Source organism: Rousettus aegyptiacus, unplaced genomic scaffold (genome assembly GCF_014176215.1).
Source record: "Rousettus aegyptiacus isolate mRouAeg1 unplaced genomic scaffold, mRouAeg1.p scaffold_m13_p_15, whole genome shotgun sequence".
NCBI classification, from domain to species: Eukaryota; Metazoa; Chordata; class Mammalia; order Chiroptera; family Pteropodidae; genus Rousettus; species Rousettus aegyptiacus.
The window spans coordinates 45358059-45383191 of NW_023416290.1; positions in this window are offsets into that span (position 1 = coordinate 45358059).

The window sequence follows — 25133 nt, forward strand, 5'->3', positions numbered from 1 at the left end:
ACAGAATAAATGTGAGGGCAACTTTAAAGTGACATAGATGAAAAAATTCTGTCAAACAAGAATTCTAAATCCAAAGAAAATACCTTTTTAACTTGAAATTGAAATAAAGAAATTTTGAGAAAAAAATAAAACTGAGTTACAGTTGCTAGCATATCTGCACTATTATGAATAATAAAGGAAGTTCTTAAATATAAAAGAAATAAATATTGAAGAAAATTCAGATATATAGAAAAATAAAAAGAACATATACATGGTAAATATGTGGTTAGCATGACAGACTATTTTTCTTTTTAAAAGTTATTTTAATGTCAATTTACTATTTAAAGTAAAAAGTTAAAACGTATTTAAGAGATTATTACATTTAGAAGTAAAATATATAAAACAGTACCTCAAAGTATGATGAAGGTGTGAAAAAAATTATGTAAGTTTCTATACTATAATGAAGCAATTTAGTATTGATAGAAGGTAAACTGTGGTAACCAAAAAATGCATATATCATTCACTAGAGCACAACTAAGAAAAAAGTACAAAGATATATAGGTAAAATCCAATAGAAGAGATAGAAGAAATACTAAAATATTGGTTAATCCAAAATAAGAAGGAAACAAAAAAACGATAGAAAAATAACATATTACAAAAATATTCAAGATGATAGACAAATATCATATCAATATCTACATTAAATGTAAGTGGGCTAATGATTCTAATTAAAAAGCAAAGATTGTCACATACATGCAAATACATCAAGACCAATTATATGATGTTTAGAAATGATACGTTTTAAATATAAAGACACGATTTGGAAATAGAGGTAGCAAATGGTATACTATGCAATCAATAAGCATAAAAATCCTGTGCGACTATATTGATATTAGAAAAAAAAGCAGTTCAAAACAAACATGATTATCAGAAAAAAAGAAAGGTGATTTCATAATAATAAAGGACAATTTATTGAGAAGATACTACAATCCTAAATATGTATACGTCTCGTCGCTGAGTTTTAAAATACATGAAACACAAACTGACATAACAAAAGGAAAAACTATACAAATCCACTATCATAGTTGAAGATTTTAATACTCCATTTTCAGTGAATGATAGATGTAGACATAAAGCAATAAAGATATGGAAGATTTGAACAATATTGTCAACCAATCACACCTAATTGATAACTAGCAGAACATATATGCATACATGGGTTAGTTATCAAGAAAAAATATAGTGGGTCATAAACCAGGTCTTAAATTTTGAAGGATTTGAAACTTACAGGGTCTATTCTTTAACCAAAAGAGAAAAAAAAACTTAAAAATCAATAATAAGATATCAAGCAATTATACAAATATTTATAATAAGCAATATACAATCAATTGACCCACAGCTCAAAGAAGAAATCACAGGAGAATTAAAAATATTCTGAGATGAATAATAATAAAGACATAGCAAAATCTGCGGAAGTAAGCTAAGCAATTCATAGGACAGAATTCATCAACCATTCACAATACCAACTCTTAACAATTAAGAAAGGAATATCTTCAATTTAGAGTATTTTTAAAAACCTAGAGTTAACATTATATTAATGGTGAAATATTAAATGTGTTTCTCCTAGGACCGTGAACAAAGCAAAGGCATCTGCTTTTTGTACTCATATTCAACATTGTGCAGGAAGCCCTAATCAATGCAAACGGGCAAACAGAAGAAAAAGGCATCCAGAGTTAAAAGAGAGAAGTATTTTTTTAATTTGTAGAATGCAAGGTTGTTTATGTAGAAAATCCTAAGGAATCGGTGGAACTAATTACAAATTTAGCAAGTTTGCAGATACAAGGTCTGATTTTAAGAGTTACCACATAACTATAGTAATCAAGACAGTGGCATGAGGAGAGACAAATACATTAATAGAACAGAAAATTTAGAAATAGACCCATACTCATATGATCAATTGGTATTTGACAGGAGTACCAACATCATTTAATAGAAAAAGAGTAGACTTGACATCAAATTGTGTTGGTAGCTACAAAAAAAAAAAAAAAATCTTATTTGAAATGAACAAGAAAACGAAACATACCTAGAAAAACATCTAATGGTGGAAGTAAGCAAAAATCCTCTAAGAGAACAAAATAAGAAAAAACAGCTAAAATAAGATAAAAACTATAAAAAAATTTAAATTGATCAATTTAAGTCTATCTGTATTTGAGTTGCTGAGAATAAGAAATGAGTTTTTCTTTCAGTGTTTGACTTATGGAAACTTGTATAACTGAATGTTTCCTGAGACTTTTTGTATTGTCCAGAAATTATAGTTAAATATCGTAGCCAAGAAAAAAGGCTTTAAGCAGCCCAAATTCTAAGGTCAGAGTGCAAGTTAGGGTCACTGACTTCTGAGGACATACCCTTCTCATCCAAGTCAATATAACATAAATACTGGGAAAACAGAAAAGGGAGTGAGCTTTGTGGTGGCCAAGAGAGGCTCCCAGAGCCACTCGTGGAGAGCAGAGGTTCCTGCAGGGAAGGGCGCTGGCTCATGCCATTGCTCCTCACAGTGGAGTGTAAGGAGACAGCTCTAGGAAGAGCGCTGAGATCTTAGGACTATAGTATATCATGGTTCTCAGAACTTCTGATCCTTTAGTGGAAAACAGGAGCATATGACACATGTGTCCCCTGAAGTTGCAAGGCACGTTTAAATGTTAAAAATACTCCTACCTATTTCTCCCCTAGGCCTATCAGCTAGCCTCTTCCGGCTAATTCTGAAAAGACTGTAGCATAGCCTAAGATAAAAATAGAGCTAATGGCACACTATCTCAGCATTCTGCAGCTTTCAGAGGGAACAAGAAAGTATCACATTGATTTCAGTGGAACTACTTGGAAAGATACTTAAAAGGGAAGGAGCTGTGGGACTATTCAGGCCCAGTGGTTATTAGAATGTCCAACAAAAAGAAAGTACTGGAAATATACCTCTGGAGCCCCTAAAGGCACAAACAGCTGTCCCTCTGAGGAAGAAGTTGGAAGGGACTAAAATGAGCTAAACAAAAAGACCACAAACATAACCTACATGCAGTGTAGACCATCTCGATGTCAGAAACCACTAGTTAGAGAGAAAAGGATATCTCCCCACTGCTAGTAAGCATAAGGACATTCCCATGCAAAGACTTTCGCCATCTCTACCCCTTCTTCCTGCCACCGATAATAGAAAAGCTAGTGCTTCCTCTTAGAGAGAAGGATGAGGTGTAAAACCGACACATTCCTTCTCTCCTTCAAGTAGCCACACTATGGGAAGAAGAACATTGACTTAAGCTTGAGATTTAAGAAAAAAAATGTTTTTAAACAAAGAGAACTGAATGTTAATACCAGATGAGATTGTCCTGTAACCAAATAACTGAGACGAGTTTAAACTGGGTGAACCTTTTCTAAGAGCTCATAATCCACAAGGATACGGGAGGGAAATGGAACCATTTCATAGATATATCCCAGTGACTAGATGCCTTAAAAACCCTGCTACACCCTTCACTGTCATTTCATAGTGAAATATGCATGGACCTTAAAATCAAATTATAGTAAATTAAATTTGATATTATTTAAATTAGGAGTTAAGAGCTATAGGCTCAGACTCTTTTGATATACATTAAATGAAAGTTTCCACAAACCATTATTAGACTAGCAATGTGAGTTATACAAATAATTATTATTCTGGTGAGATATTTTAATAGCAGATTCTAAGTTAATTGAAAACTTTAGAAATGGTGACCTCTATTCATGTATGTATCTCTGAATAAAACTCTATGAGAGTAAACTTTAAAAAGATATTTATATGCAATAATTACACTTGAGTTCTCCATAAGGAATAATTTAGTTCTATGAAGGCTGTTTTTTTTTTTTTTTATCACTTTTAAATGGAATTTTTTATTTAAACTAAAATCAATCAAACTCATCATAAATATTGAGATTGTTTTTTGAGGCCACAAACCTAAGTAGCAATCCTGCTACAGTTCCTAAAAAGTTGAAATGTACTTTACATTTCCATATATAAACTTCCTGTGTATATAGAACTAAAATCATAACCATCAAAGGGAAAAAGAAAATATTTCATCCATTGTATGATGAATTTTACAATCACATCTAAAGTTTAACAACTTCAGTGTTAGGGACATGCTTTAGAAAGTAAGATTGACCAGACACTGAGAAAGATGAACGAGTGAACTTTTCAATTGAGAATAAGATTTGTCCAGGCTAATTGTCAAGTGTGAAATGACCAACAGCTGTAAATTAGAAGATGGGCCTATGTTTTGTATACACAGATGAAATTAGGATCTCTAGACTATGTCTGTTTTTAGACATTTGGCAAAATGTGCTTATAAACCATATTAACAAAATCTTCCAGGTAAGCCTACAGCCAAGAGCCTGTTTCTTCAATGGACAAAGACCCAAATATGTCGTCTTCTTGAGGCTCTCATTAGTATCTGTGAAGTTCTGACTACTAATTATCCTTCACTAAATAATTCTATAACTACTCTTCCAAAGCACGTGTTAATATAATTTATATCCGGGAGATGCCAAAAATGAATGAAAACTGAAAAACTCAAGTCTATCATCTGGATGGTTCGTGTTAGTGCCATGAGGACAGAAACTGAGACCTCCTTTGGTGAGTGATCAAAGTACAATCTAACTCTGGAATAAACAACTATGCAGCTATTATTTATTTTTGAAGAATGGACATTTTTATAAACATGTTTGGGTTACACACAGTTCCTAGCTTGTCTGTTGTCCTCCTCATTCCTTTTCCTGTTTGTTACAGCACATTAGGATTTTTCATGCCACGGTCCATCCTCTAATTGCAGTTCTGATCCTCTTCCTGAATACACAGGGGGAAAAGTACACATCACTGTACACTGAGCTAGTGAGGCCACGGGGTCTGGTACAACTATACGTTTCAAAATAGTAACAAGGGCAGGGAAAAAAACTCCCATTATCTGGAGGGGTAACCTAGCTGAAATCACTGTTTTTATTTTTCTCATCTATAGCCTTACTTTCTGTGTGAGGAATTACAAAGAAAAAGGAAATTTTTAAATTTCAAATCCAAAGTTTCCCAGAAGTGTGCCTCAAGAAAAATTTCAGAATCTTATACCCTATTAGAAAAGTACACTGATTTGGTTCCCTTGACTAAAAAATCATTTTTCTTTCTCAGATAAGTCTGTCATAGAACCAGTCTCAGAAGGAAAAAGCCTAGAACTGCAAATGGAGGATGCAGGCATCTTCCAGTCATACAGGCCAACCCAGCTGATCCTGGACATCAAAGCGTTGACAGATGTCCTCTCAAGAACACCCCCGCTTCCAAACGAAACATAAAATCTAACATAGGCCTTACTCACCAGCAAAGCCAGACTAATGATCTATATTTAGTAGAAGTTCAAGCATTAGGTGAATTTCAAAGATGGTTATTATTCATGTCCTTGATAACACAATATTTGCTCCTCAAATTACTGGAGGTTTTTAACACTCTTTTCTGTTTCATCAATAATACTGTTGTTATTGTTTTTTCCCCCTTTTCTATACTTCAGCACAATTCTAAGAAAACAAGAGGTCCTTGTTATTTTTTAATATGAATTTCTGGGTTTGAAACAGAATGAGGTGTCGAGTTATAATATTTTAGTAAATCAGTCATCAGTTATGGTACAGCAATTGTCCAGAGGTAGGATACAAACAAGTAAATAGAAGGTGCTGCTGTGTTTCTTTCTCTATAAACTTACAGTAATAACTAGCATCCATGGCTCATTTTTAAGTACACGCTGTCGGGTTGTATCACCCAGATTCACACAATTTTGGATTCTTGAACCACAATCTTAGTTGCTGTGAGGTCTAGAAGTAAAAATGGCTCCATTGATAAAAATCTGTAGAAACTTACCAAAAATTTTTATGGATTGTATTAACTTAAGAATTTATCGGTCAGAGAAAACACAACAATTAGAAAGCTTTACTCTTTTTTAGAATTAATTAAATCAGAAAAATCTGCTAAGTGATATGGTTTCAGAATAGTAGTTGTATGAAAAACAATCCAGCAGATACACACACACCTCAGATTTTATATATTTTTTAAATAAGCCTTCCACAAAGAAGATGTTGCATTTCACTTTCCCAAACTAGACTGGAAGAAAGGAGGACTAGCAGGGAAAACCAAAGTTCGTTCATTTATTAATCAGGCTTTCCTATGTTTTCAGTAGATTTGCTAATCCCTATCCCAATGGATGTTACCAAACCTGGTGAATCACCGTCACAGGGTTTAGAAAGAGACAGCATTTAAAGGATAAACCACATTCCACAAATCATTTTTTTAGAGGCAGTTTTCTTAAGAGAAGAAACATTGATATATTTTCCTTTTAGAAAGGTGGAAAAGAGAATCAATTTCAACAAATACCTATTTCAACAGAAAAAGTCCTGCACTGAGGTTTGGTTTAAAATACAAATGAAAATATTGTGAAGATACCCAGAACAAACCTATATTATTAGTAGACCAGCAGCTAAGAATGAAACACTTATCACACCCCTGCTAACATCTTATTTAATTTTTTTTTCCTTCCCATGGAATAATATGCAGTAATTACAGCCAGCAAGTCTCTGATTAATATGAAAATGTTACTCTGTGATTAAATTAAGAGTAATAATGCCTTCTGTGCACGTAATGCACTAAAACCTGAAGGACCCTTAAGAGGTTTCTTGTGTATAGGACAAGGACTTCATCTGTCTATGAACTAGGAAAGGGATGCTAAGAACCGTGGTCCTTCCTAAATGACAAGGACAGTTTGCTTACTTGTGAAATTTGCAGGTCACAAGTCACTCAGAAAAAAAAATTGGCAGTCTGGCAATATCAGCCAAGGGACTCCAGAGCTGCCTGGTAAAGAATTTATTCAACCCCATTCTTTAACCATTTTATTTTATAATTAAACTAAATATAACCAGTCAAATGCTGGACTAAAGCTCCCAGCCATTATCTTAGCCTCGCCCATTGCTGTATTATTTATTATCGTTGCCTTTCTGAAACCATTTAGGAAGTAATATATCCAGTGGTCTTGGATAACCATTAAAAGACTATTGAATCTTCTGGCCTGTCCTTTGGTCATGTACTGATAACCTTTATAATTCGCATAAATCAAAATTTAAGAGCAAGCCAGTAGGTTAGAGAGCGAGCCATTTAATTTCCCCCTGAGACAATTAAGTCATTTCCTCCTGCCACATTTTCATAACATCATATACTTCTCCCTTTTACTCATTTAATAGTTATAACTTTATGTGTATTTGTATAGCCCTCACAATTGCATAGCATAGTTGTATAGCACATAGATATAATCACAACTGCATAGCACAGTATCTGACACATTATGGATATATAATACTTTGTTGAATAAATGAATGAATGGATAAATGAAATTATTTTTAGCACAGAAATGCTGTTCTACCAAATTTTAAGGCTTATAAAATTTGAGGGTGTTCACTCCATCAAAAATAGTATAAAATTTCACTAGCTCAGAACATATTTATCTCTGCACATCTATGAAGCTTTCATTTTTCTTTGCATTGTCCTTGACCTAAAAGTTTACTAAGCAAATCAATTGTGTGCCTGAGCTTCCAGAAAATTTAAACAATATTTCAGAGAATGTTCAACTTACTCAGGTCAAAATCATTTCAAATTACTTGGAAGGCATCAAATTATATTTAAATACTATGCTATTCATTGCAGTTTAATCTAATTCACAAATCTATAGGTTATTTCCAGATAACCCTTCCATGATAGTTGCCTCTGGTCATTTTGTAGGGTAACTTGTGTTTTAAGAAGCACTTTTCACTGAATTCAGGTGGCCTTTTCTCCAGCTGGTCTGGGTTAGGAAAGTTTTAATGCATATTTATTTAGATATGTAAAAATAACTCTCATAGGAGGGAAAAGATGAATAATCATGGTCAGCTGATATATATATAATCTGGATCAAATGAATTGAAGTCCCATATTTTGGGCCTCTGTAAAAGATTGCATTAAAAGTGAACCTGGGCCTAGAATGGTCCAATCAAGAAATGCTTCTGTAGGTCAGAGTCGTGTTATTTAAATGGTAGTCCATCATCTGGAAACTTTATAGAAATTTCTGTATGCTCACTCAGATCTCTGAACTGAGAAGGTTTGTGATAAACTTAGGAATCTGTGTTTGAATAGCTTCTAAGTGCTGAAGTTTAAAAACTGTTGAACGAAAGCATTGGTTTCCACAGTGACGTGTCCTTACCTGAAGGATATGTACAAACAAACAAGACTATATACATATTTAAAGCAATTTCCAGTTTGTATTTTTGCAAATGCTTTACAGTATTTTATATAGATGTACATATACATATATATATAACATAAAAATGAATATACATTATAGGATGCTAAATGTTTTTACTTCTGGAGTAGTCAATCAAAGAAGTTTGGAGACCCTAGATCCAGAAAATATCTAATCAACCTTTCTGAATAAAATCCCTGTGTCAATGTAAAAATACTTTCAAATGGGTCCTTTTCCCAGCAAAAGAAAATACAGAAAACATGCAAAGAGTTTAGCATGGATGATTAGAATGTTGTAGCTTTGTCTTTAAAAAATAGAATTAAACTTATTCAAGAAGTACATCCTAAGCAGGTTGTGTAGAAGGTGAGAAAGGTTTTTAAAAGTACGCTACTGAGGGAGGTAACTGTTATCAACCTAAATGGAGTCCAATAGTTGAGAACAAATAAAGGATTAGGCACCTTGAGACCAAAAAAAAAAAAAAAAAAAAAAAAAAAAAAAAGAAAAAAAAAAGAAAAAGAAAAAAAATCAAACAATGGAAGCAAACAGAGATTTAACTTCTCCCTGTCTAATGTCTAGGAACAATTAGTTAGGGGAGCTGCAGGAACATTTGAAAATTTACAGTGGATGGAGCAAGGCTATAAGCATCAGATTTAGCAACTTGGGCTGTAGTCCCTATAACAAAGGATTCCAGTCCCCATAACTCGGTGAAATTGACTTCAGCTGTCCCCATGTAGCTAGAGTGGGTGGATTTGAAGACTAGGAAAAATGTCTTGAGACCCTATAGAGTATGATCTTCCCTTTGTTCCCCACCCCCCACTGTCTGTCTTGTGTTGTACTCTGCCTTCGATTTAAGAAAAAAATAAATAAAAAGGGGATTGTAATTGAATTAAGAACAGCAAGTCCCAAACTGCAGTTCTTCACGTGCGACCAAAGAAGATTTGGTTTTGATCTTAAAGTAACCAGATGCCTCATTTTTAACAGATTCCCCTGATTCAACATGGATACCCTCACTCCAACTTTAAAAAAATAAAAAAAAAATCCTACGTAACAAAATTGAGGAGGAGGAAGTGGGCAGAAACAACAAATGTTTCCTCTTTTTCAAGTGTGGGAACAGAAATATTCCTTTCTCTGGTCCAAATGTATATTTGCTTGCATTGATTTGTGGTAGAGAGAGCAGGATGGGAGTCAGAAGGCTGAAAATGAGCACAGAAAGACTAAGAGATAAGTAAAATCTGGATAGGTTCTGACATATGTCAATTTCTGCTATTTTGGAGAGCTGAGAAAAAAATTATATCAATTATTGGAATGTTGAGAATTACATGAACATATAAATTAAATCAATTTTTGATTCACTTTTTGTCAGATTTTAAATGGCACTATTTACATGGGCCTTCTTAATAGTGTATGATTGTTGGGTAATTATTTACTACAGTCACTTTAGTTCTTGTGAATATTCATCCAAATGCAGTATTACAACCATTATTTTACTTATCTTTTGTAGATCATTATGGTCATTTCAAGATTAAATAATAGTATAAGAGATTTTTTTAACAGGCTCAATTCGCTTTATTATTATTATTATTATTTGTATAAAATCATGTGGTGGCCACAGCTGGAATAGTAAAAACAATTTTTAAAAATCCTTCTTGAATAGCAAGGTGTCCCTAACTTATACGGTTTATTTGGCCACCTTATCACTTATCACAATATCACAAGGTGATCTTAAAAGTTCCAAACAATAAATCGCTTTTGAAAGAATTCTTTTTTAAAAAAATGGGCCTCTCTTTCATTCTCTCCCTCTCTCCCTCTTCCCCTTTCTCCCTCTTTCCTTCTCCCGCTCTGCCAAGGTAATAAAAACAAGGCTCCAGCAGTAAGAGAAGATTTTTGTAACTCTCCAAGATGATAGGCCAAAACAAAACAAAACAAAACAAAAAAAGACTGTGAAATGTGCCCAGAACTGTAAGGAAACAGAAGTAGACAATACAAAAAGTACTCCCACCCTTTCTTTGTACTCTAAAAGTTTTTCCAGTAAACACACTGCAAGCGGGGGGGTCACAGGTTCCTTTATTACCAACTGCCAAAAACTTATCTTGAAAGCACAGCTGATCTCTCGTGGTTGTGCGTGGTTTCGGAACCAATGTTTCATGGGTGTGAAATCAGATGAAATATGTTTACGAGGTTTTGACCCAGATGCTCCCTTCTAAGTTTTGCCAAGACATTATATGCTTGGATCTTTTACCATATTTGCTTAAATAAATAAACTGAGGTTAAGTGCAGACTTGACACTGAACATGCTATATTTACACTCTGTCAAAATATCACACGTGGAGCTTAGCTCTGTGTATGTGTATTCTTTAATATACATAGGTTCATTTGCTAGTTTTCTGAGAGCAAACTTATGCAACTTGAAGTGGAGCAGGGTACTTGCCATTATCCAGTGAATTTCATCTGATATACCAAATTTCATGATCAAGGTTCACACGTATGCACAAACAATCTAAGCTACTGTCGGTGATCAGCCACCTTAAAAGAATGTTCCAAATTTAAATCTCTTAGACAAAAGCTATCGTTAAGATTCACAAAGTTTTTTAATGTAACTTCTAGTGTACAAATCTTATACTAGTTGCTTTACAAATTCCAGTAGTTGCTTCAACCATGCTTTCTTTGTATTTTTTGCCACTAAAATCTATTCCATATTATTTTTCAGGTGTATCCAAATGGGATACTCATAGTTTATTCTTTTAGGGGAATTATATTTTGGAGCCTCATAGGCATTTTTACATGGAACTAGATAGTAACTTTACATGTGATGATCAAATGTTTAGTTTGCAATATATCATGTTCATGGATTAAAATAGAATGCTGAGAATTGCTTTAAACTCAACATTAATTTGTCAAACTTTATAAAACCCTTGGATCTCAAATATTATCAGTGTACTTAAGCTGATGTGACATTTAGGCAAGATATTTGGTATATGTCTTTAATAAACTGACAGAACAGAATTTCCACAAGCCAAAAATAGGCAGAAGGTTGCAAATGCTTAATTCGGTGACTATAAAACACACACACACACACACACACACACACACACACACACACCTCTCTTGTTATATAAAGAACATAAAGCTGAGCAAAGACTGAATCATCGATTAGCACTCAGCTCATGAAGACTGTTATCAGCACCGAAGGGGCTTTGGGTAAACCACTTCCTCTCTATCTTTACAGAACAGAATAATTAATTGCTTGCTTACTTTCCACTTCACGTTGTGATGTGTAAATCTGGCCTAATGGTGTCATGTCTTGTGAATATGAATGTAGCTGGAAAAGTTAACAGGGAAACACAAATCAGCCCTTCTTTCTATTCTGAGATCTACTTTTATCTAGATCCAGCTCTGACAGCTTCACCATGAACTTGGCTTCCTCTGCAACACTCAAGTAAATCTGAAAGATATTGTTACATAACACACAGGTTCATTTTTGGAAGTATTAAAAATATATATATACATATAAGTAATTAAGTAAATAAAATATGAACTACATTAATAAGCAATAAAGAATATTCTTTATTGGCATATCATTTGTCATTTAATATCATTTAAAAATAGTTGCAAATTTTCCATTGTATAGATGTGCCAAACTTATTGCACTAATCTTCTATTTTAACATTTAGGTAATTTGCAGTTTTCACTATTAGAATCAATGTGCAAAGAACAACTTTATGAGACAATTGCTGTGGAGATTCTTAATTACTCATTAAGATAAATTCAACAGAAAGGAAGTACATGGGCGTATTGTAATGTTCTTCCAACTCACCATCCAACAGTAGTGTCGGGGGTATCTATTTCTTGGCACCCTTGCCAACACTGATTAATAACATTAAAAATCACAAAACAAATAAATACCTGTTGTCGTAAGTCATTTCTTTCAATCGCAAGAAAAATTATATAGGACATTTTTTGTGTTGGCCTGGTTCTGGCTAAGAATACAATTAGGGAAGCAGATATTCTCATATGCTGAAGGAATTAGGAACATATGAGGTTAGAGTCTACAGCATAGAGAATATGTGGTCTCTGTTGGGTTCTAGGAGGAAGACTTAGAGTCAACATGGAGTCCACATGGGAAGTTTAGCTATCAACAAAGACAATGGCTGCAGTGCTGAAGGAAACTGCTCTTTGCAACCATCACTAATAGGCATGAGAAAAACTAAAATTTCCACAAGTCCCCTCTCCTAAAATATCAAATAATAATGATGATAGCTAAGTGAGAGGTGGCAGATGAGTTGTTAGACAGATTGGTATGTAAGCCGAACATCTGCCATCTGTGTGTCCCCGAGTTCTCTACCTTTAGGGGATCACTCTTTTCTTTACCCTACAAACAGCAAGGCTTGCATTCCTATTTCATGTTTTGTAAAAAAAAGAAAAAGAAAAAAATCCCCAAATTACACCGTTTTCTCAGAGAACTCTTGGAGGTGGTGTCCATAGTTCTCTCTGTCATTTACTGTTGTATTCAATTGTGACCCTTTTTCTCAGTATCTGCAATTTCTGTCATGGTTCTGTGCCATTTCAGCCCATTTATCTGTTCAAAATGACACAAAAATTAGGCTTTAACAGGAAACTTGATATACAAGAAGAATTAAAGTATGACTCAATATAAGAAACAGGCTAATATTAATATTATCACTGACTTAAATATTTATCCACTAATCTTTACCATGTTTTGTTTCTTCACTGATTGTGAACAGGTGATACTGAGGCAAGTCTAGAGGGATTTGTAAGAGTTAATGGATTTTGGCAAAATAGAACTTTAGTCAGAGGTGTTTCTGGCAAAAGAAGCCACAGTATGGCAGGAGAAGCCAATGACAGTAGCCATGTTTGCAGGTAGTAGTATGGATGAGGCTGGAATATAGACAAGGAAAGCATGTATAAAACTGTGTGCCGTGCCAAGTAATTGGAATGGAAGATGCCGCCACTAGAATCTAGCTAGAAGTAAAATGATTCATAAGGAAGCCAATGCTATAGCCCCATTAAGAAAAAAAATCAAACCTTAAACTAGAACTCCAACAACGGGGGTGTGGAGAATATCTTGGGAGGTATTTGAGATGATGAAATGATGGGCCCTTATCTTTTTATAAAAAAATATGAACCATTATTTTTAAAAATTGTTTAAAATTTAGGTTCCATGCCTTCACAAATACCTAGCCATTTGCAAGTTTTCCTTGTATAAGATTTTTGCATTTAAAAATATTTATTTAGAAAAATGATCGAGAAAGTGGACTCGTCTTCCTTGGATGTCTGTTGACACATAAGATGAAGTTTGAGAGAATCAAAATAATTCCTTCTGGCTTTTTCTTCTGTAGTTCGTGCCTTTTAAACTGAATCCAGATCTAACAATTTTAGGCTATTATGTAAGAGAGAAAGCATAAAAGCATTTTGCCAAAGCCACCCAAACTATACATCTTTTAGGAGATCTGGCACCAAAGCAGGCAAGAGAGAAAATCGGAGTGCAATGCTTTTAAGAAGATGAGAGACAAGAAGCAGATCAAACATTTTGAGTTGAGGTTAGTGCTGTCAGCTCCTTCAAATACTTGACTTGCATGAGAAAGATCTGTAGTACAGACTGGAAGGCGGAACCAAGTTCTAAATTTGGAACCCTAGCAGGAAATTTTAGTTCTGTGATTAATTTATTCAAGAGTGGAATCATACCAGCCCGTAGCATGGACTGGAAACTGAGTCCCTCCATAAGCCTGTGGAGTTTTGAACATGAGTTTGCAGGGCTTCTGCCCCCCTCCTCTGGTGAGTTTGTGGATCCGAGTCAGGCATCACCTTTCCATAGACCTCTCCCAGGAGCTGCTTCTTTCCTTCAGCTGGTATCTGGCTTCCTGCCCTTTATTTAATGTTCCCAAGGTGTTTCCAAATGGATGAGACAGTATCCTGAGCTTGAATGTGAACAAAATTGAAACTGCATTAACTAATCTATGGGTTCTAGGTGGGGGCCTTAAACACTTACAATCTTGATCTTGGCTCTCACTGTATTAAATTAGCTTCTGTGATTAGCAACCTGAGAACATTGCTGCATTTTGGCTGTCCTTTGAATCCCAGTGTAAATCTATCATTAGAGCTCATAGATTTCAGGCTTTTGATGCAGGAACAAGAACACATAAAAGCTTCTAACAACTACTGGAAAAGTGAAACAGTGGCTACCAGCCACGGTTCTTTTGCGTGTCTGCTACGGTAATGTGTCCCACACTGGTCCTTCAGTTCTTCTCCAAAGGGTATTTGCAGAGCTCCAGAAAGAACATCTTACTACTCAACTCTTCCTTACCAGAGTTTTACATTGTCTGCAAGTACTCTGAGGACAATCTTGTATATTTATGTAGCACACAAATATCTTGAGGAGTTGTTCAACATTTTTCTTTTGCAAACTTTTTGTTTTATGTTCGCTTTATGTAGTTTTCCATTTCTCATCATAGGGGTATTCTATGAACCTGTCAAGAGTTTTAGTTTCTGTTCTCTTGAAAAACATGCTACCAGAGTTTTACGGAAAAGAAACACTATAATTACACTATAATTAAACTTAGTTAAACCACTTAATCCTCTTTTGAACAGGATAGTATTGTTGTTAGAATAGTATTTGTTCTGGATACGTAAATAAAGGTAGTTAGGTCACATTAGCGCATGCTACCACCCATCTGGTGACTGCCCAGTCTGGAATACAACAACCTGGTCTGTGCCTGAGGCTTGGGGAAAGCCTGGAATGGTGGCGATGGCAGCCGGAGTCACACCCTCTTTCTTAAGCTTTCTTTCACTTTCATTCTTCTCTCTTCCTCCTCCAAGATTCTGAGACAATCCATTTCGTTTGGGACACTAGACAGCGAGGGTGCTGCTGCAGGTGCTCAGGGACTTGCTGTTTTTCTCCATCGCTGATTCGGAATGCTTTCTGCAGTACCCTAGCAGCACTTCACGGCTGCCAAACATACCCATAGAATAGTCCCTATGTTTGTACCTACTGAATAATCTCTAATTCCTTACGACCTTGAAATTCTATTTCTCAACAATTCAATGTAAAAAGTAAAACAAACAAATATTAACTCTGAGCCAGACTCTGTGTTAAGGAGGTACTAAAGAGATATAATCAACAAGATATAACTCCTCGTCTTGACTTTCCTCAGCATGCACATACATGATCTGTATGATGGTCTCTCAGATCTGTGGGATGGAAGCATAAAAGGGACAAGTACCCACAGCTTAACGTTCTTGCTCTGACTTCAAGGGAGAGACAGCATTGCTTGTTCATTAGAATAAAAGCTAGAGAAACAGAAGGAGGAGGGCCGGAAAGATCTGCATGAGAAGAAGCAGAGAGTACTTTGAAGAGAAACAAATAGATCTCGAAACATCAGAGAGAGAGAGAGAGGGAAGGAGATAGGGAAGGAGAGGGAAGGAAAGAGAGTAGGGGAGAAGGAGAGGGAGGTGGTAGGGAAGAGGTTAACAAGAACAGTTTGGGGGAACTTTGGGGACAGAGAGCATATAGCCCTGAGGGAGACCGATGAATAAAGGATTTTTAAGACCTGTTGTTTTGCATCATGCAATATAATCCTCCATCTGGCAAGTTTAAAGGGTCACAGTAAAGATTTAAAATGTCTGCAGTGGTAGAATTGTATTTTCTCTGAACGCATTGCTGTGCTGAGGAGTGCCCATGGGGTGGCCAATTACGGAGAATTTGTCCTTGCTTCCACATTGCCCGTGAATTATTTGTTAATTATTTTAAGTGGATCTGTTTATTTTTCCTAAGTAAATTTTAAATCACCCAAGTATTAAGTGTCTTTTCTAACTTCTGACAACGTGCCAGATGCATTTTGGTTATCCATAATGCCGCGCCCACCATTTCCTCTTCTCCTTCTGGTTTTTTTTTTTTGTTTTTTTTTGTTTTTTTTTTTTTTGCTTTCGTTTCTTTGGTGGCTGGCTCTCCCTTTTCCTCTTTGCCATTCAGTGTTGTCTTGGTGGGAATATAAATGAAAATGCCTTATCACACTGTTTCTTCTTGCCATCACCACCAAGGCAGGCTCGTGGCCTCCACTGGTGACACAGATGGCCTCTCGATTCCTTTGCCTTAGAGCATTTTTCCAATAAAGCTTATAATGGTAAATTCTCTCTTACCTCTTTGAGATGGAATTCTTTTTTAAAGCCTCTTATCAGTCTTACAACCTAAGACTGTCTTTCTCAAGTGCCTGAAAACTGTCGCTTTAAAATGTAATTATCAAGGAAGATAGTATCCCAGGCTCTGTAGGAGGGTCAGAGACTAACTTTGGTGGAAGCCTTGTTCCAAATTGTAAAATTACCTATGGTCATGATGATTGGAGGAAAAACTTTACTTTGGGAGGAGAGGGGTAAAGCCAATTATAAGCATAGAGGTCTTACGATCTCCTCCTCACCCCATCTCTTGAAAATCTACTACCCTTTGTTTCAGCAGAGTTGAGTTCTGACTGAATTCTGGCCTCTCTCCCCTATTGTAATAGCCTTGTATAAACCCTTCCTTAACTGTCTTAATTTCATCCAGTGCAATTTTTACTGAGACCGGGCTCATCAGACACTTTATTTCCCCTGGAACTTTGTATCCTAAACAAAGTAATGAGAGGATACAAATCATGTAGAAATGAGATATCCAAATGGTAACCGTTTGAAGACATAGCCTTTTCGTTCTTTCTCCCTAGATCACTGGACTTGCCCTTATTCGCTTCCCTTTTAATCATGTGAGTTGCTCCGTATTCTTTCAATGAGCTCCTTTCTGCTGCCCAGAAATCGTTCAGAAACCATGCTCACTGGTGAAGGTGGCTTATCTATACCAATCCCCATAAAACCCCTATTAGGTAAAGAGTATGAGTTCAATAATGAAAAAAATGGAGAAATGTGGGGTTCTTCAAAGTTTATGATTTTTTAAAATGTTACTAGTTAGTAATAGCAGAATTCTAAAAACACATACTCTTTACAGGAATAATCACTGAATTAAAATTCACAAATATTGACCACATCAGATTGCAAAGAACAAATTCATCTCAAGTGCACAGTTTTGCTTTGTTTTGTTTAATAAATGTCTCCCCTCATTCTCCCCATATTTCTTCATAGTGATTTTTATGAAAGGTTAATATCTCTCATGATACCTCTTAGTCTTTCTGTGGGTCACATTCCACCCCCCCCCCCCAAAGTTCTAATAGAAGCAGAAATGCTTGAGGGCAAGGAAAAGATAAAGCGAGAGATGTAGCTCTAATGATTCGTGTATTGGTCAATATCAATTTCTGTTTATAATTGGAGGAAAAAGGATTATGAGTCAACTCTGTATTTATCTCCGGTTTCTATGAGCTCATTGCTTTTCAAATTCATCTTCATCCCCTCTTAATCAAGAAACTTCAGTGTCTTCCTTTTCTTCTAAGTTTTCTTATCTGGCTTTCAAGTCCTTTTATGACATAGTTTCATATTTCATTTAAACAGTACTATGACTTTAGGAGACATGGTCTCTATTCTGACAGCTGGCTCACTTTCTTCTCTTTTTTCACCTGCCTTCCCCCACATACTATGTTCAGTTTCTCATCTATTATTTTTCACTTTTGCTAATTCTGTTCCTTTTATTTGAAAGTCTATTTCACTGCTCTCTATGTTGCATTAGGTTTCCAGCAATTAGATCATTCTTTATACATCTATCTCCTTCTTGAACTTTAATTGCATTCCTGATCAGCACAATTTATCCATCAATTTTTCTCTAATTGTTGCAAGTTCATTAATCTTGTCTCTTTAAGAACTCTGCCACAACGTGGTATCTACATAGTGAACTGATGAATAAAAAGACAGATAAGAAACCCTTAATCACGAATTTTTTAGACAAGACTAGGTAATGAGCTATAAAGAAGTTATTAAATGGATGAATTTTGCCTCATTCATTTGAAAAGAATAAAAAGTATCTAAAAATGTTGTAACCTACAATATGATTTTGAGATTTTTCAGATTTAATAGGGTGGTAAACTAAACAAGATAATTCTCTTTCATGGGTTAAAGGCTCCTGAATTCTCTGATGCTTATAGCACCTTCATGACGATGCTAGGTAGTAGTGATTAACTCAGTTTTAACATCCCGACCATTCAAAGAAGCTCAGTAACTCACCCAAGATCAAACAGCTGATACAGAGTTGGGAGCTAATGCAAACCCATTACTTAATACTTCCATATTATTGCTTCTACCTGTGGGAGGCAGAATGTTGAACCTCCAGAGGTACCCATACCCTGAGTTCCAGAACATGTGTGTATGTTATCCTATATGACAAAGGGAAATTAACATAGTAGATGGTATTAAGGCATTAATCAGTTAACCTTAAACTAGGGAGATAATCTTGGATTATCCAGGCAGGCTCAAATATAACCATAAGGGTCCTTTAACGTGGAAGAGAGAGACAGAGTCAGTGTCAATGTGATACAATCTGAGAAAGACTCCAAGGGCCATTGTTAGCTTTAAAAATGGAAGAGCGCCATGGGGCAAGGAATGTGGGCAGCATCTAGAAGCTAGAAAAAAAGCAAGAACATGAATTTTCCTCTAGAGACTTCAGAAATCAATAAGGCCTTGCAAAACCTTGATTTTAGCCCAGTGAGACCCATTTTGGACTTCTAATATCCAGGACTATATAATAACAAATTCATTTTGTTTTAAGCCACTAAATTTATGGTTTCTGTTAAGCAGCAATAGAAAATTAATATGCCCAAATTAAGATTTAAATGTTAAAATGGTTTAATAACTGTTAAATAATCATGGAGCTATTGGATCTTCATCCCAAAGGATTTTGACAGGTACAGTTTAACTAAGGGGAGTTTATATTCAGGACATTTATTGTCTCCCTTGGAAAGAAATTAATCTTATGTTAGAGAATACTTCACTTCTTCAAGAATCTTAGATGACTAAGGCAAATTAAAATATCACCTCAAGGTAAATAGGACATTTGAAGTATCTGGTATAGGCTCACACTAGTGGACTCATTTTTATTCAACAATATTAGTCACTAAGTTTAGCAGTCACTACCAATTAGATATAAAATTGCCTTTTAATGTAATAAACATTGTCTTCCAGAAAGTTTCAAAGTCACTAATTTATAGCTAATAGGGAAAGTGTGTATATATGCTCATGCATATATATGTATATTCATATATGCATATACACAGATTTTCGGAGTTATATAATATTACATTGACCAGGCTATGTCCCTAATGCAAGAAAAAAATATGCATATGTCAGTTTAAAGACCTCCCTATATGTCCCAAGTTATAATGATTATATAGTGACCCTAAATATTTTAATTTCTTAATTCAATAGTACTCATTGAACACTCATTATATCCCAGACACTATTCACTATTCTAGGTGCTTGGGATACATTCCAGATTCACTACACTTTCTAGAAAATTTATTTTTCTTAAGAATTTTTTTAAAATGGTCTTTTTAAAATTTATTTAACTTCTAATCCATAGAGTATTCTAAACTCCATGATCTCAACAGTCCTAAATTCTGTTTCTCTCTTCATATTGAATGCCTGGCACGGTGACTAAGAGAATGGGTTGTAGAGTCAGACAAATTTGGGTACTGGACACCATCACCTACTAGCTGGGACGTTGGGTAAGGTGCTAAAAATAAGATGTGATTTTCTTTTTTGTAAAATGGGAATAACAGTCTTTCTCCTATGGAGTTATTAGAAGTTGTAGTACATTAATACATATTGCATCTGACACTGTACTTAATATATCTTGAGTATTCAATAATGATCATTACTGCATTATACCTATTTTGTTGTTATTTGCCCACTACTATAGGCCCTAGAAACAAGACATATATATTCGAAGATATAGAGGTAATTCTGCCATGATATTTACTTTACTGTTTACTTATCTGCACTTAACAATTATAACATCCCAATTGATTTCGAATGAGTCTTACTAGTTTTTTCCCTCCTAAATCTAAGCAGCATGATCATCCTATTCACGAAGAAGAGTGTTTAGCAGTGCACAGGAGTGGGATGGGGGGAGGTACAGCTCCTCAGAGACATCTAGCAGGAAAGATGTTTTCACTGACTCCAAACTAACTTTGCCGTATGTTAAGACCAGGCACTCATGATCCAGGTAGAGATCACAAGTTTTGCAACAAACCCAATAATATGGAACATAATTTGGACAACCAGGCTGTTTTCTATAGTTAAAAAAAAAAAAAAAACGGAAAGCCGCAGCTGTGTTAGGAAGAATGTTCTGAGATCTTTGCAAGCAACTAGAAAGAGAAAATTTAATACTTAACACAAATGTCATTAATTAATGTAAATAATAAAATAATACAATAATGTTTCTGACATCTATATCAACACTTCTATTTTCTACTATCTAAATCAACACTTCTAATTATTTTCTATCTACCTACCTCTATGATTTCCTTCCTACTGATTTCTAAATAATATTTTTCACAATATTGAAATAAGGCAGTTTTGTTTCTGTGTACATATTCTCTATTCAGCAAATAATTATTAGCAATGTTTCATTTTCATTGGCAGGATTAAGGAGACTTTTTTTAACATTTCAAAAATTAGCCACAGGAATACAAACATATTTATCATCCTTTGGCTGGGATAATAGCTCTCCATTGGGACCCAATAAATAGCCTCTAATGTTTATTTGATCAATAAACAATTAAATTGAGACCTGAAGGTCAACAAACATACAGCCAGAATCCATGAGTGTGTCGCTCTGCCTTAGAACCCACCATTTACCCTTGATGCACACTTCCCAGCTGAAAGCAGGCACTTTGCACATAAGCCACACACTGTGTTGATCTGAGAAACTCTGAGCTAGAGTCCCAGTTGACAAAGCACACCTGCAGTGGTTCAGCCTTTCAACACATTTCCTGACAGTAACCAGGTAGGGAAATGGATAGGGTGGGCGGGGGTGGGTGGTGAACCTCCAGTCCCAGGAGTATATCTCTACCTTAATAGCATCTGAATGATTTAACACAAATCCGCCCAGCATTCAAGTAAATCATTTCCATCTCCCTCATTACCACTATCAAGCCAAAAATGTAGTGTTTGACCATTTTAGATGTATTTTAAAGACACTGATATTTTCGAACAAAAGTTTCTGAATAAAATGTATAAGACCGACAAACGAGTGTTTTCATTCAGAGTCAGTCATCCTTTCTTGTTCATCTTTTTCCTTCTGTAAATAAAGGAGACTTTATAATTGTACTGTCCAATAGAACTTTCTAAAATGAGTCATGTGTGACTAACAAAAATGAAGCTAAAGTGACTGCAGAACTAAATTTTAATTAATTTGAATTTAAATAGTCATATATTGTTAGACGTAACCACATTAGACACCACAGCTCTAGATTTTTAAGAGAGCATTTCACATTTTGAAATTTGATAATAATGAGAATTAACCAAATAAACATTTTGGCATAACAGAATAAAACATGGTATAAGAAAATAGAAGAGCAAAATCATTATTTAAGCTATACTTTTCGGTACAGTTCAATAGTCTAAGTGCTTCTAAAATAAAACTCTTCTCGGGTAACCATAAATATTTTATTCTAGTAAATTGTTTTATAGTAACAAGAATCTACTATATACCATGGATTTCCAGTTTTCAAATGATGCTACCCTCCAAAAAATATATAGTTCCCACAAAAATACTTTGCAAAAGTAAAATTAGCAAATGTCAAAGTATTATGGATGTTCATCTGTTTCAAAATGATAGGAACAAGAATGCTTCTCTCAATTCTACTCAAAGTAACACTGTATCAAAATGATGTAAGAAGTTTCTCCTTACTCCTTTCAAAATATACCCCCAAAATAGCAAAAAGAAAAAGAAAAAATATACCCAGACTCACCATCAATGAGACCATTAGTAACCCTAATCCTTAGAATATAAAGATGGAAAGTATGGGTGGGAAGGAGAGGAAAAATGACAAACGATCTAACAGAGAGCACATAAGTCAATCCAATATTCCTGCAGAGAAAGTGGAAGGACAATGGCAGACTAGGCCAAAACAAAGTTTGCTAATTTACTCCTCAAGAATCCCAGAAAAATCTCAGAAATGAGAGGCTGCAGGTATTACTGAGATCAGGAGTGAAGTCTGAAAGGGTGAAACAAAGGGTTTGTCTAAAATCGATATAAATTAGACCACTATGCCAAACACTTTGGGACTTCTCATTCACCTCTGTGCATGATCAGAGGATTATGCTCTAGAGCAGTGTTTCTCAAACTGTCTTTCTCAGGCCCTGCATCTGGGAACTTGTTGGAAAAGCATATTCTCCAGCCTCTTCTCATCCCTACTGAATCAGAAGATCTGGAAGTGAGGCCCAGTTACCCATGGCTTAGCAAGCCTTCCAGGTGATTTGAATTTATAATAATGTTTGAAAACCACTGCTCATGGGTAATTGAACCAAAGAAGCTCTGCCTCATTAGCCCAGGCACAAAGTTGTCACTTAAACCTAATACTGAAAACAAAGGAATAAAGTGAAAGTACTTACTGAAAGACTCCAGCTCCAAGAAAGTGAGAGCCACACATGCCCTTCTGACAGAAGACTTGTAGGGATTCCCTTCTAATTAAACCAACTACCCCAGAGAAAAATAACAAATTAAAATATGCAGGCTACCTGATCACCCTACAAGCCCACAGTGCTAACCACTTAGCTTTAAGTGGCCAATTTTAGAATGAATAAATAGTCAAAGATGGTCAGATATTGAAGAAAGTCTATCAAAAACACCAAAACAAATAAACAAAAAATTCAAGCACTCTAGAAAAACAGATAATGTAGGACCCAAAGAAAACTTCAAAGAAAAAATAATTAATGACTTTCAACAGAGAAAAAAATATTGCATCAAAGAAATAAGAATATTGATATACGAAACAATTTAAAAAATTAATACTTGAAACCTAAAAATGTGATAGTTGAAATGAGTAATTCAATAGAAGTGGGTGAACATTAGATCAAGAACTCTCTCAGAACAATAAAATAGGAAGTGGACAATAGAAAAAAATAATAATTAAAAGATCCTTCTAGAAGATCCAATATTCACAAATAGGAGCTCAAATAAAAAATGGAAATGGTGGTAATGAGAGAAGAAAATTTCAAAGCATAACATAAAATGATTTCTTGAAACTGAAGGACACAACCCTCCTGCTAAACATAAAGCTTAATAAATGAGGGGGATAAAAGGTACATCATTATAAAGTATTAGAGTATTAGAAGTTTTAAAAATATCCTGAACATTTCCAGGGCCAAAAACCTGGAAATTTCACAGACTAGGTATCAGATTGACATCTGCATTCTCAAGAGCAATTTTGGAAAATAAAATATAATATATAATATATAAAAACTTCTAATGAAGATCAATCTAAAATGCTCTAGCTAGTCAGTCCATCAAATAAGAGCATAAAAATGAAAATTTTAAATGTTCAGATGGTCAAAAATGTTTTTCCTGCTAGGTAAACTTTCTTGGGAAGCTACTGGAGAATTTAGCTCACTACGATGAAGGAGTTATCCAGGAAGAAGAAGGACATGAGGTTTGGCAAACAATCACCCAACCCAGGAGGGTGGACAAGCTGCTTCCCAAGATAACATCAGAAGGAATTCCCATGAGTGAGCTGTGCAGCAGGCCTGGAGTACGACCACTTCATTGGGGAAGATGTTTCAAGGGCAAGAATAAAGGTTACCTTGTCCAATGCGTATTCCCTGCAAGATGGTGTCCCAGAGAAGAAGCTGCCATCCTGCGGAACGGGACCACTGGATACCAAAACTTGCTCCATAAAAATTGACTTTGACCAAGTGCTAGCCTACTAGATTATAGAGATGGCAGATGATAGCTGAGAGCAGCTGTCCACCATGTCACATAACTGCAACCTCAAGGCATGGACTACCACACCTGATTATAGTAGGGGAGGGTGTTTCTTCTAATCGTGTTGCTTCTAAGCACTAGAGCTCAAAGGCCAGTTTCCCCCTCCAGAAGCCTGACATCTGGCCTGGATCCTGGTGCACTGTCTCAGAAGGCAGTGGCTAACAGGGGAGCCATAACCGGCTTTTGCTCCTGGATATAAGTTTTCTCCCAATAAACACTGTCCCAGACGTGGTGTGTTTTCTTTCCGGTCATTCATCATTATTTGATCAACACTAGAGCTGCAAAAATCCTGTTTCCAAGAAACATGGTAAAGAACATATAAACTGTGAAAATATGAACTGAGAGGCATTTAACAGATCTATTGAAGTACATAGAAAGATTTTGTCTATTAAAAGAGTTTAAAAAATAAAAAAGGAGCAATTATCAATTCCACTCAAAATGAAATGTGTGTAATTATAGTACTCTACTTGGCTTAATATTGAATACTATTTACCATGTGAACATAGAACATGTAGTCAAGCAAACTTGTTATATAATGGGAGGATGGGTGGATTGGGAAAAAATGATTGATGTAAGCAGGGTAAATATAAATGATTAAAATTGGTGAATGAGAAATAGTAGTTTATGGATATTATTTAGAAATACGGAGGCAAATGCTAGAAGAAATAACGGAAAGAGTTGAAAGACATTGAACTGAGGTAGTAAACGGGATAGGAGGGAAGGAGTCAATAACTGTTAGTTTGTGTTAAATCCTGCAGGCACTATGTGACTTAAAAGTTTGTGTGTGCTATACTTTACAAAAAATTAAAAGAGTTTAAAACATGAATATATAACATTTTCTAAATGCAAACAGACCTGATTCAAGAGATGGTTGGCAAATGCGTTGCTATTGAGAACTTGGAAACACTCAGATTTTGTGAAAATCATAATCTGGT